The following is a 12,527-nucleotide window of genomic DNA, read 5'->3' on the forward strand; positions in this document are numbered from 1 at the left end:
AAGAAGTCTAGGAAATAAAAAGATGAGCTCTAGTGGGGAAAGATGATGGTATTGGGAGGGCAATATTTACCATTTCAGAAGTGAAGAGGTCTAAGGAGAGCAAGAGAGCTTCTTGCAAAGAGGAAATGCAAGTGCAAAGAACCACTGATTTTGGGGACTAGTGGCAATGATAAGAGGAGCTATCTTCCTGGGATAAAGCAAAAGTTTGTTTCTCAGGCACGCACAATGCTTTTGGAAATGATTTGATGGGATTAAAGTGTGGGAGGGCCCAAAACTTAATGAGTTTTGAGCAGTGCTGATGAGATTAAAATAGGGACATTCCAAGTCTTGATGAGCTTGGACTCTTGGGATGAAATTAGAACGTAGAAACTCAGAACAGGAGGTTATTGAGATTAAGTTACTGTTGAGGAAAAATGATGCAGGGCAATGCAGAAGGTTCACTGATGAGATCAGGGTGTGGACAATTACCAGTTCATTGTGAAACTAGATCCAGGTGTGTGATCTCAAGGCTGGGCTGTTTTTGTCATCCTTAAAAGGGCCATTGTCTGAAGCTCTGCATTCTTAAATTGGGAGGGGAAAGAAGGATGTCATGTGTCAGGCAGACCCTCTTGATAGCAAACCCTTGAATTAAGACCAGCATCTATCTTACCCTTGTTCTGCTCCATGAGGCTGGGCTGTACATAATATCAAGATTGTGACTGACAGGGCACCGTAGCTGAGCACAGCAAAAATGACCACCCTGTCTAGCTATAGGCTTGTCTGGTATCAGTGAGCAGAGCTTTGACTGAGATACTGCACCTTACTACTCTGCACCACAGGGCTCCTTTTAAAAGCTTATAAAAGACACTAAAGTATGAGGCTTAAGATAACAAACATTAATAGAAATCAGCTTTCTATTCCCCCTGCTATATAATTTCTTGCTGACGTTTCTTAAAGGCCCTCCGGGAAAGGCAGGTCTTTCCACCCAACCAGAAGGCCTTAATGGAAGCAGCTATTTTCCACTCCTGACTCGGGGAGCTCCAAAGCCAGTGGATATCGGTTAAGAAAAGCCCTCATTGAGCCTCCACTAAAACTAGTTCCTAGAGCAGTGGTGGCGAATTTTTGGCACTCCAGGTGTTATGGACTACAATTCCCATCAGCCCCTGCCAATTGGCCATGCTGGCAGGGGCTGATGGGAATTGTAGTCCATAACATCTGGAGTGCCAAAGGTTCACCACCACTATCCTAGAGGAAAGCCACCTGGAGTTGAACTCCAGACTTGAACAGGTTGCCGTGTCCCTTAGAAATACACCCGCCCTTCAATCTGGGTGTGTAGCTTTGTATTAAAATAATGATAAATCTCCAGCCCTTCTCTTTGCTCAGCCATTTGTTGCCCAATTGTCTCAGTCACAACGAATCAGGGAGAGGAAACAGCAACGTGGCGCTTTAATGGGTTCATGCTCATTTATCCACCCCACAACCTTCCCCCCCTTTCTCTCTTGTTTTGTTTCCTTTTTTATGTCAATAGTGACAAGTGTGGCCAAAACATCTTAGGGTGATTCCTTATTTATCACTTGTGAGACAGTTGACAGCCATCAAACATGCAGTTATCACAGTGGTTCCAGAGGGCACTGGTAATAATCCAGTCATCCTTGTTTTTTTCACCATTACGCTCCCAGTGTTCCCCAGGAGCTAATTTTGCAACTTTGAAAAAGTGTCTATGTTGTGGATGATCTTTCTCATGCTATTTCAGATGATCCTTCCTGTCCTTTGCAATTTCCTGCCCTGTTACTCATGATTTCTGAGAGCAATGCAACAACAGCTGACACATTGAAAAAAAAATAGCACTATAACAAGTTTAAGAATCAGCTCTGTTTCTCCTAATGTGATTGGGAGGATGAAAAGGAGTGCGTAGAGTCTCTGCAGAGGTGTAGCTCTAGGGGGACAGGGGGGCACGCCGCACTGGGCGCGGCCCCTGTGGGGGCATGGCAAGGGCGTTCCAGGGACACGGCAGGGGTGTTCTGGGGCATTCCAGGGGTGTTCCAAGGTGGGACGGGGCGGAGGACGCACTAGTGCACCGGGCGCTTCCCCCCCTTTCTACACCTCTGTCTCTGTCTAGAGTTACCTGGAATATCCTTACAGAGGGGTGCAAAAAATCGCTCCCTGGGAATTGGATACATAGACAAGCCTCACCATTCTCAAAATCTGACATGAAAGATTAAAGAAGAAGAGTTTGGATTTATACTCAGCCTTTCTCTCCTATAAGGAGAACCAAGGCGGCTTACAACTCCTTTCCCTTCCTCTCCCTACAACAGACGCCTTGAAAGGTAGGTGAGGCTGACAGAGTTCTGTGAGACTTCTGAGAGAGAACTGTGACAAGCCCAAGGTCATGCAGCCCAAGCCCAAGGTCATGCAGCAGGGTTCATGTGGAGGACTGGGGGAACAAATGTGGTTCACCAGATAAGAGTCCACCACTCATGTGGAGGAGTGGGGAATCAAACCCAGTTCTCCAGGTTAGAGACCATCACTCCTAACCACTACACCACACTAGTTTAGGCATCTCCCATGGTCATTTATGCACGTGTGGTCTTCTTTGCAGTTAGTGTATATTTTGGGTTAGATTCTTAATTACACACATGTTTTCCCCTCTCCCAAACTCACCACATCTCAGATCAAGCAATTCCCTTTGTTGTGGAGGGCCAAAGGGAGACAGTATAGTGTAGTGGTTAGAGTGATGGACTGGGAACTGGGAGGACCATGAAAACTTGCTGGGTGACCCTAGGCCAATCACACACTCTCAGCCTAACCTACCACACAGGTTTGTTGTGAGAATAAAATAGAGGGGTGGAGAACAATGGATGCTACTTTGAGGGAAAGACAAACAAACCCCCAAATCTCTCAGTAACAGAAACAAAACAAAAAGCAGTTGGAGGTTGTAAATCAATTTGACCCAAGGATAATCCCTGCATTGAATCAAAAGAAAGGTAGATAGTGGACTGCGACCATGTGTCAAATGCCATTCCTTTACTACACAGGAAACATACAAACTACCTAATTTGTTTGATATGTTGGCAGGTAGAATTCTGTAATCTCTCATTTTAATAAGGTACTGATTTTTATTCATCTTGCCCTCCTGTCTCTCCCAACAAAGTTATGAAACCAACCTTACAGCTTTATGACTTCCAGCATTCTTGTGAGAAAAGACTATATATGTGCGAAATAAATAAAGTGCTCATAGTACACTTTTAAGTAAATCACTTTTAACTAGATAAGTAATGATCTGCGATACTACAGATAATAGCGTAAAAGCTTGAAATTAGATTTTAACACTTTGTTTTAAAATTTCGGCTTGTAGCTTCACAGAATTACACTTCAAAGCATTACTCATGCTAATTAAGAATTTTAAACATTAATAAATAACTATCCAAATAAGAGATAAAGTTTCCCTATAGCATTTCAAAAAACTGAATAAAGTTTATTTAATGAATTTTTAGGATCCCCTTCCTCTGAGAAGCCAGCCTACTTCTCCAGTTCTCCTCACAACAACCCTGTAAGGAAGTTTTGAATGACTGGTCCAAGATCACCCAGTGAATTTCATGGCAAGCAAGGGAGTTGAACCCAGATTTCTCCAGGGTCTATTCATGACAAAATTTATATAAAGGCTGTCAAGGCAGCAAACAATCTAAAAGATACACAATAAACTTAACATTATGAAGCCTTATAATAAAAATATGCACAACATACATCATTAAAACTTTTAAAAGAGTAAGAATAGAGTTAAAAAAACCCAGTTAAAATACATACAAAACATAAAAATGTTGGGAAGGAAGGAAGGATCCATGAGGAAATACCACATAAAACAATGAATTCTTCACCCAGAATACAGCAACGGTATTTAGTTCAGCCCTAGCCACTGTACCACACTGGCCAGTGGCCCCTTCCGCCCACGCAAAATAATGCATTTTCAAACCACTTTCACAACTGTTTGCAAGTGGATTTTGCTATTCCGCACAGCTTCAAAGAGCACTGAAAGCAGTTTGAAAGTGCATTATTCTGCATGTGCGGAATGAGCCAGTGTATCTCTGGAATCTCCCATTTTAGTTATCCAGTGGGACAGTATCTGCTTTCCTTTTATTAGGAACTTTACAACAAATAAATAGATTGCCCTCACATCTAAAGCTTGTTGTATGTAAAAAGAGCAATTCTTAAATTTAACATGTATAGAAGAGTTTGGATTTATATCCCCCCTTTCTCTCCTGTGGAAGACTCAAAGGGGCTTACAATCTCCTTGCCCTTCCCCCCTCACAACAAACACCCTGTGAGGTAGGTGGGGCTGAGAGAGCTCCGAGAAGCTGTGACTAGCCCAAGGTCACCCAGCTGGCATGTGTGGGTGTGTACAGGCTAATCTGAATTCCCCAGATAAGCCTCCACAGCTCAGGCGGCAGAGCGGAGAATCAAACCCGGTTCCTCCAGATTAGATACACGAGCTCTTAACCTCCTACGCCACTGCTACTCCTGTATAGTGTCCTGCTTCCGATTCTGGACTGGGGAAAAAAACTGAGAGGACTATGACTAGGTACATATGAAAACCTGACACCATCTTACAGCTGTCATATAAGCTGGGTCTGACTACTGCATATTCCAAATGAAATTTAGAAAATGCTGGGGGGTGTGTGTGTGTCATGCTGAAGGGCTCTGAGATCCCCTACTCTACGGGCTGACGTGATGGCTTGTAGGGAGAATGATATGATACTAAGTAAATATCTCAGGTGACCATGGGTTCAAAGGGCCTTCTCATCAGTTGGGATTGTACCAATGACAGACTCCACTGCTGTACCAGTGGTTTCATTCTTGTTGTCTGTTCAGTGTCATTGGCACTGCACTGTGCCCACCAATATAAATTTAGGACCTGCTTTGTTGATCCAATAGATGTATATCTTCCTGCCACCTCTCCCCACCAGCCATCACTGGCAGAACCTGGCTGTTCTTGGTGGCCCAGGAAAGAAAACTGGTGGGCATCAAGCCAAATAAATAGCAATCTTTGCTCTTGGTTTCTGCTGTCCTTCCTGAAATGATAGTTCTTCTTCAGTGTTGCAGATTTTAAATTTAAATAGCTATTTAAGATGTTTAACAAAGTAGGCCTGAGAGTTTGTTTTTAAATTCTTGTGTCAAATCTGCAAGCATGCATATTTTTTTTCACTGTTCTAGCTAACTTGGCTTTTAGCCTCGAAGGAGAACTTACGGGAAAAAAAACAGCTTTATGCTCAGAATAAGTCAACAAGTGGAACTGAGTTTGCAAAAAGTATTCTTTGTGATGCTAAAAGATATCTGACATTATGCCTTTCAAAATCATCAGTCAGAAAGTTCAGTAAAGTTATGCATTAGCCTCTGTGGCCCCTTCTGCACACGCAGGATAATGCACTTTCAATCCACTTTCAATGCACTTAGAAGCTGGATTTTACTGTGCAGAATAACAAAATCCACTTTCAAACAATTGTGAAAGTGGATTGAATGTGCATTATTCTGCATGTGCGGAAGGGGCCATAGCTTTTTACGTATTTGGAATTCAGTGAAATCTGCTTTTCTCATTTTTTGCCAGAGCTCTGGGTAACAGGCTTAGAAATATACTCTAGATATGTAGAATAGGAAAGACAATTGTACACATATATTGGACTGATTTTTATGGGAATGCTACTGTTTTGGTATATATCTACTCAATCAATGTTTTGTTTAATCAAATCTGGAGTGATCAGATTATTTTAAAATAAAAGTTGACTGTTTATTGGCTGGGGAAAACAAGAACTTACTTTGAATCTGGAACAAATAAATAACCAAACCTCAATGTTTCTCTTAGAGATTAAGGACTGTGCCATGCAAAGATTGAATGCTGTAACTGAAGGGGGCATTATCAAGCAGCATTGTGATTTAGTAGTTAATACACTGCTTTGATTCAGTCAAATAGGTTTTAATCTCCTTCTGACTGACCCCTTACAGGTGGGTTGCAGGAGCAGGAGTTACTGAATAGAGCACTACCACCTAAATCTATGCGTCGACACCACCACACAATCCTCCAGTTTAAGGGAGAAGTCTTCTTGCTTCAAATAAAAAAGGTCTTATTTAATTCTGCAGCACAGTAGTACTTGGAGTTCACTGCAATAACAAAGTGAGTCTGAAACATTAATATTTTCCAGAAAGGAGGCCAATATATTTTTTTCCTCCAAGAATATTCCAGCAGCCCACAGAGATCTAGCAGGTGTTGCTTGTTCTGGCACAGAGATAAAGAAAGAGGAAAATATTCATTTCTGTCTGTCAGGCAAGAGGGGAAAAAAACCAGGTTGGCAATTTTTATGTATTTACTTATCACAGTGCTTAGTTCTGTTTCCACCACCTTTTCCTCACACTCTCAATGCAATTCACAAAGTGGAAGCATTGCTAAAAATATCCTGCCTTTCTTTTTTTTAAATATAATTTTTATTTTCTCACACATAAAACAAACAAAACACACAGACATAAAGAAAACACAACATCATCTACACATCATATACTGACTTACAGCTACGTCATCTTTGCTTAGTAGTTATCTCTAGATTCATGCATATATAATTAAAACATTAATTCAATAGTTATTTCTTAAGTGTATTCTAATAGTTACAATCTACTGTTTTCTTAAATTTCAACCCTGACACCCCTTCTCTATTTGCACAGGGTTTCAAAAGATATTCCATAAAAGGTTTCCTATTTTCTAAAAAAAAAAGTTCATATATTTGTGCCTTAATAATGTCGTCAACTTTGCCATTTCTGAATATTCTGTAACGTTCACAATCCAGTCATCTTTTGTTGGTATCTTATTATCTCTCCATTTTCGTGCATATAAAATTCTTGGTGCAGTTGTCATATACATCAACAGAGTCCTATATTGCTTAGGAAAATTGCTCTTATTTTCAGAATCTGTTATAATTCCTTAAGTATCATATCCCAAAAAGTCTTAGCCTCTTGACACGACTACCACATGCTCTTGGCAGTTTTTGTTATTAAAAAAAAATCCTGGCTTTCAATAGAGGTTTACTATGTTGAAATGGATCACCTGAAACTATTCATGACTAAATAACATTACTGAGGCAGATCAAACTGATATTAAAGAAACAATTTGAAGAAGAGTTTGGATTTATATCCCCCCTTTCTCTCCTGCAGGAGACTCAAAGGGGCTTACAATCTCCTTGCCCTTTCCCGCTCACAACAAACACCCTGTGAGGTAGGTGGGGCTGAGAGAGCTCCGAGAAGCTGTGACTAGCCCAAGGTCACCCAGCTGGCGTGTGTGGGTGTGTACAGGCTAATCTGAATTCCCCAGATAAGCCTCCACAGCTCAGGCGGCAGAGCTGGGAATCAAACCCGGTTCCTCCAGATTAGATACACGAGCTCTTAACCTCCTACGCCACTGCTGCTCTGTACAAGTTAAAAATTGGTAATTCATGCTTTAACACTGCCAATCTTTCATAGGGTTGCCAGCATCCAGGTGAAGCCTCAAGGTCTCCTGGAATTATAATTGATCTCCAGACTACAGGGACTAGTTCCCCTGGAAAAAATGGCTACTTTGGAAGGTGGACTGACATTAAATCTCAGAGGTCTCTCCTGTCCCCAAACCCAACACTCCCCAAGCTCCACACCCAAATCCCCAGGAATTTCTGAACCCAAAGTTGGCAATCCTATTTAACATCCTTGTGTGGAATGACTGTTTGTTAAGCCACTGGGGAATATTTCCTCTCCCAGTTCCTTTGGAAGATAATGAGAGAGCGCTGCAGGCTGTCTAAAGTGGAAAGTCTAGCTGGAGGGCTAATAGTCAAGCAGGTTAGTCTCTTCTTGCCAGTCTGGAAGATGGAAGGAACATAGCTCTTCCTAAATCCATTGTATGTAGCACTGAAATTTTTTTTGTATGTGTGAAGCACACCATATTCATTTTTATAATAGGAAAAATTGGGAGAAAACATCAGAAGGTAAATGTCCCAAACTAATTTTTTGGAGTTTCAGACTTACTCAGTCCCTCTCGCCCCCAAGATACCATAATACAAAGATTCATTACACACCTTTTTAAAGAGTTTTATTGAAGAATTGTTAAATGGCTTTGTGCATTTCCATTATATACATTGGCTGTGTTATACATAACAGGAGTAATTTCTTCCCCTTAATTAGTCTTATGAGTTTTTGTATTGTAGTATCCTTGAAAAGAGTCGTGAAATGCAAGGGCTCGATTTAAAATCCGTTTTCTATGGTACCTTTGAATGTTTTTCCATATTTTATTCTAAAATATGTTCATTTTAGTTCTCTAATTTAGGACTATTTCCAACAAGAAGCTCTTTAGATTTTCTAGGTTCTTTTTCTCCAGTCTGAATATTGTTCCATTCACATATCCTAGGAAGTGCTGTAGTTTGATTCTGCATAGGCTCTTAAATACAATGGATTTCCTTGCAAGTAAATATGCATCACAATGCACCTGTGAAGGATGAAAGGCATGTAAATGACCTATAATTGTTTTACAGCTGCCAGCATTCCCCTTCACACATTTTTCCCTTTGAAACCACCCTAAGCAAAATGTATTCTTCAGGCACAAGTTTGCATAATGAAGGGATTTTTTGGAATGCGTGTAACTGAGCACACACATACAATAATGTGCCTATCTGTATTTACTCCAAATTAATTCCTGCAGATTATGATAGTATTTACCTCCAAGTAAGTATGCATAGGGTTACAACTGAAGCCCAAGAAGTCCAATCTATGGCCCCTTCCGCACACGCAAAATAATGCGTTTTCAAACCACTTTCACAACTGTTTGCAAGTGGATTTTGCTATTCCGCACAGCTTCAAAGAGCACTGAAAATAGTTTGAAAGTGCATTATTCTGCATGTGCGGAATGAGCCTCTGAGGATATGGGAAGGAAAGACGGCTTCTGCTTTCACCTCATTCAAAAGTAGGCACAATTGTATGGATGTTTGGGTTTGTGAATGTAGCTGAAATCTCTGTGCTTGGAGTTTCTTGACCATGGTTTCAGGAGATTTTAATATTACTTCTGCTTCAATGAGAATGATATAAACTGTTTTGGGTCACCACTGGCGGGAAAGCTAAGATATAAATAGATTTTAAAAAATCTGCTATAACAATACCAAAAGCCATTTAACCCACCTTCAATCAAAAGGTGCTGCAGAGCTTCTTCAAAGTGTTGGTGAAACTCAAAGGTGAGCAAGATTCACAGCTGCGAGGTAAACAAAATCTCCTAAACATCCATGATGCCCAGATACTATACACAAAACAGTTTCTTAGGTACTCTGAATCTTGGCGCTTCTGATAGGCTATAGTGAAACATGTGAATTGACAGAACACTCAGATATTATAGAAAAGATGGTAATTGTGAGATAAGAATAAAATTAAGAATAACATTAGAGAACATACTCAAAAGCCAAGAGGGGGTAAATATCCTACACTAACAATATGTAGAGTGAGGAAAATATTCCAGCCCAATATTATAGAGTGGGGCGAAATATCCTAAACCAATAATATGTATAATTATGCTTGAATCATGCGTTAACCAAACAACCTCTGTCAACTTCTGTGTCATAACTTTTGAGAAGAACATACCAAACCATGTTCTGCGTGATATGTTACAAATTAAGGATAGAACAGATAACCAAGGAGTAATTAAGTAAATAAGTTTTGATGAAAAATTGTGAAATATGTATGTGCCGTGAGGAACAAAATAATAGTCTCGTTGTGACCTTTTCTATGATTTACTACAGAGTTTCGCAGTGGTCAAACCTTGGAAACATTTTCCGTGAAATAATTTCACTCATCTCCTTTGTTTTCTCTTAAGGATGTTGGTGTGCATTGGTGGTGGTGGCAAGGTAGAAAGAAGGAAGAATGCCTATACAAAAAGAAAAGGGGGGGGGGGACTGTCCTGGGCTGCCACCTGCTATGCCACAGGTGACATCTGACCCCCACCAGGAATCCTTTTTTGCTGAACCGTACAGAACAAATACAATGGAAACAACAAAGGGGAAAACACAAAATTTATGGGGAAGGGGAAAGAATGGGTGTGGAATGATTTCCCAGAGAGCGTTTCCAAGCCTCATGAACTGACCATCTGTGGTACGTTGTACATGTGGAAGAGGCCCTAGTTGTGGCTTTTGCGAAGGCTGAAACAGGCTCTTTACTTGATTTAACACTTCCCTCTTTTGGAGGTCCTTCCTCTGCAGATAAGTGACTTGTAGTAACTCTGTGACGTGAATCTTAGTTGTGATAATCATATCACACTTCTTATAAACGCAGAGTGTGCGCAATAAAGAGGCAGAGGCAGTTGCTTACTGAAAATAAAGTTTACTGGCTATAAAAGAAGGGAAGGGTAAACTTGGATACAAAACAATAAAATATCGTTCTAACTGGTTAGCTCCATTAGCTAGCTTCTGCTTGGCTATCACATGGCTAATATGCTACTAGAGCATGTGCAGAGAGAGAACAAAGAATATATACCTATATCCTACTTGAGGACCCGCATGTATCTCACATACTGGGTCTTACTGACCAATAGGGGTCAATTACCTGGTCACTGACTTCTGACCTCACTAACTAATTAGCATGCACGACATTAACTCCTTCATTACTGGATTGTGTGACTGGCGCTTGCCAAATACCATCTCTCTGTTATACAGTTCTGTTTCTTCTTTCCTTGCAGAGCCACTTCCAAAAGCAAAAAAGGGAGCTGAAAATGTGCCTGACTGCCTGTGACTGTCTCGTCTTGTCTCCACCACTGTGGAGGCCTGTCGGAAGGGGCATGGTTGGGAAAAGCCCACTTGCAATAACTGAAGGAAAGGGCAATTCCATCAGTACACGGGGTAGAAAATCCATTTCTTACTGAATTTCAGTTCACCTATTTATAGCGTTCACTAACAAAAAAAGGAGACAGAAAGAAAGTGCACGAATAATTGGGAGCATAGAGGAAAGAACCAAAAGGCATTTATACTCCCTTCAAGGTAGAATGTGATAGCAGAAGTTTGATGTAGCTGCTGCAAGGGAAAACAATAAATCCACCACAACCATCATAGTGACTTAAAGTGGTTGTCTGGATGTTTCCAGACACCACTGCCAGCTTGAGAAACAGCTGCAGACTGAGAAGTCATAGGCCCCTTCCGCACACGCAAAATAATGCGTTTTCAAACCACTTTCACAACTGTTTGCAAGTGGATTTTGCTATTCCGCACAGCTTCAAAGAGCACTGAAAGCAGTTTGAAAGTGCATTATTCTGCATGTGCGGAATGAGCCATAGAGAACTGCTACAGTAGCAAGCACCTGAGCCAATTTACTAAGGCTGGCTGACACATATACACCAAAACAGCCCCATTACAAGAGAACCAAAGCTATACTGAGGGAAAAGCATTGTGAGCAGCATAAGCAGCCTTCAGCCAGAGTCCTTGCCATTTGCATCTTTAATAATAAAAAGGGATAAAGTTCTGACAAGAGTGGCAGATTTTGTGAGGTGCATAGGTCCTTTTTAAAAACATCCTGGATTTTTGAAAGGGTCAAGTACTGCAGAAAGAATGCCCAGTGACACTTAATTTGATTCCACATACTTCAGAAGTCAACGGTGATATTTGATTCCACATACTACAGAAGTCAACAGTGGTACCTTAGCAACTGTGTTAAAATAGGAAAGCATGCAGATGTTATGCCAGGTTTTCTTAAATTGTAGGTCTTCCACAGTGTATTGACTTGACTGTCAGGCATTAACATTTTATCACCCATGTTCCCAGGATCACCATAAATGCATTCCTAGCCTTCACTTCTTGCACATTCCAGTGATCTTCTCTCTATCCATTTCCCAAAATATTTCTCCAATGGCAGTCTCAGCAAATTGTGTTTGCATACATTTAAATAATTCAGAATTAAAACACTGTCCCGTGAAACGGTTCCTGTTAAATAAATCTCATCAGGTAAGAGTAGGTAAGTATCCATACTTCTTTGGCCCAAGTTGGGATGACAGTTTTAAAGTTCTCCAACTCTGGAGCTGTCAGGCCAAGCAGATCTGCATCCTCAGGCTTTAGTGAGGCAAATAAGCAATATTATTCACAGAGGACAGCTCAGAGATTTATTCCCTCAGTGTAAACAGCAGCGCTATTAGCATCTGTGGATAATTCTGCAAGCCCAATGCAAATGTTTTACAACTTCAGGAATGAGATTATTGCTGCTTCAGTTACCAGACGAGGTACACTGGGAATGGGATTTCAACTCGGACAGGTACACTGGAAGCAAGAGTGAGAAGGTTGCTCCAGAAATTAGTGCTGTTTATGTGCCCTTGGAAAGCCATTCCCCTATAGCCAAAGCAAGATTTTTCTCCCTAGACAGAGAAACTGAACAGTGAAGAAAATAAGGATTGAAGTACGCCAGAGTGGCATTTTCAAATTCTTCCATTCAAAATGTGCTCATTCATACATGCATGAAGTTCTTCCCCACACAGTTTTTGAAATCTGACCTCCACATACCCTTCCTGTAGCAAAATGTTTTCAGAA

Source organism: Sphaerodactylus townsendi, linkage group LG02 (genome assembly GCF_021028975.2).
Source record: "Sphaerodactylus townsendi isolate TG3544 linkage group LG02, MPM_Stown_v2.3, whole genome shotgun sequence".
Lineage (NCBI taxonomy): Eukaryota > Metazoa > Chordata > Lepidosauria > Squamata > Sphaerodactylidae > Sphaerodactylus > Sphaerodactylus townsendi.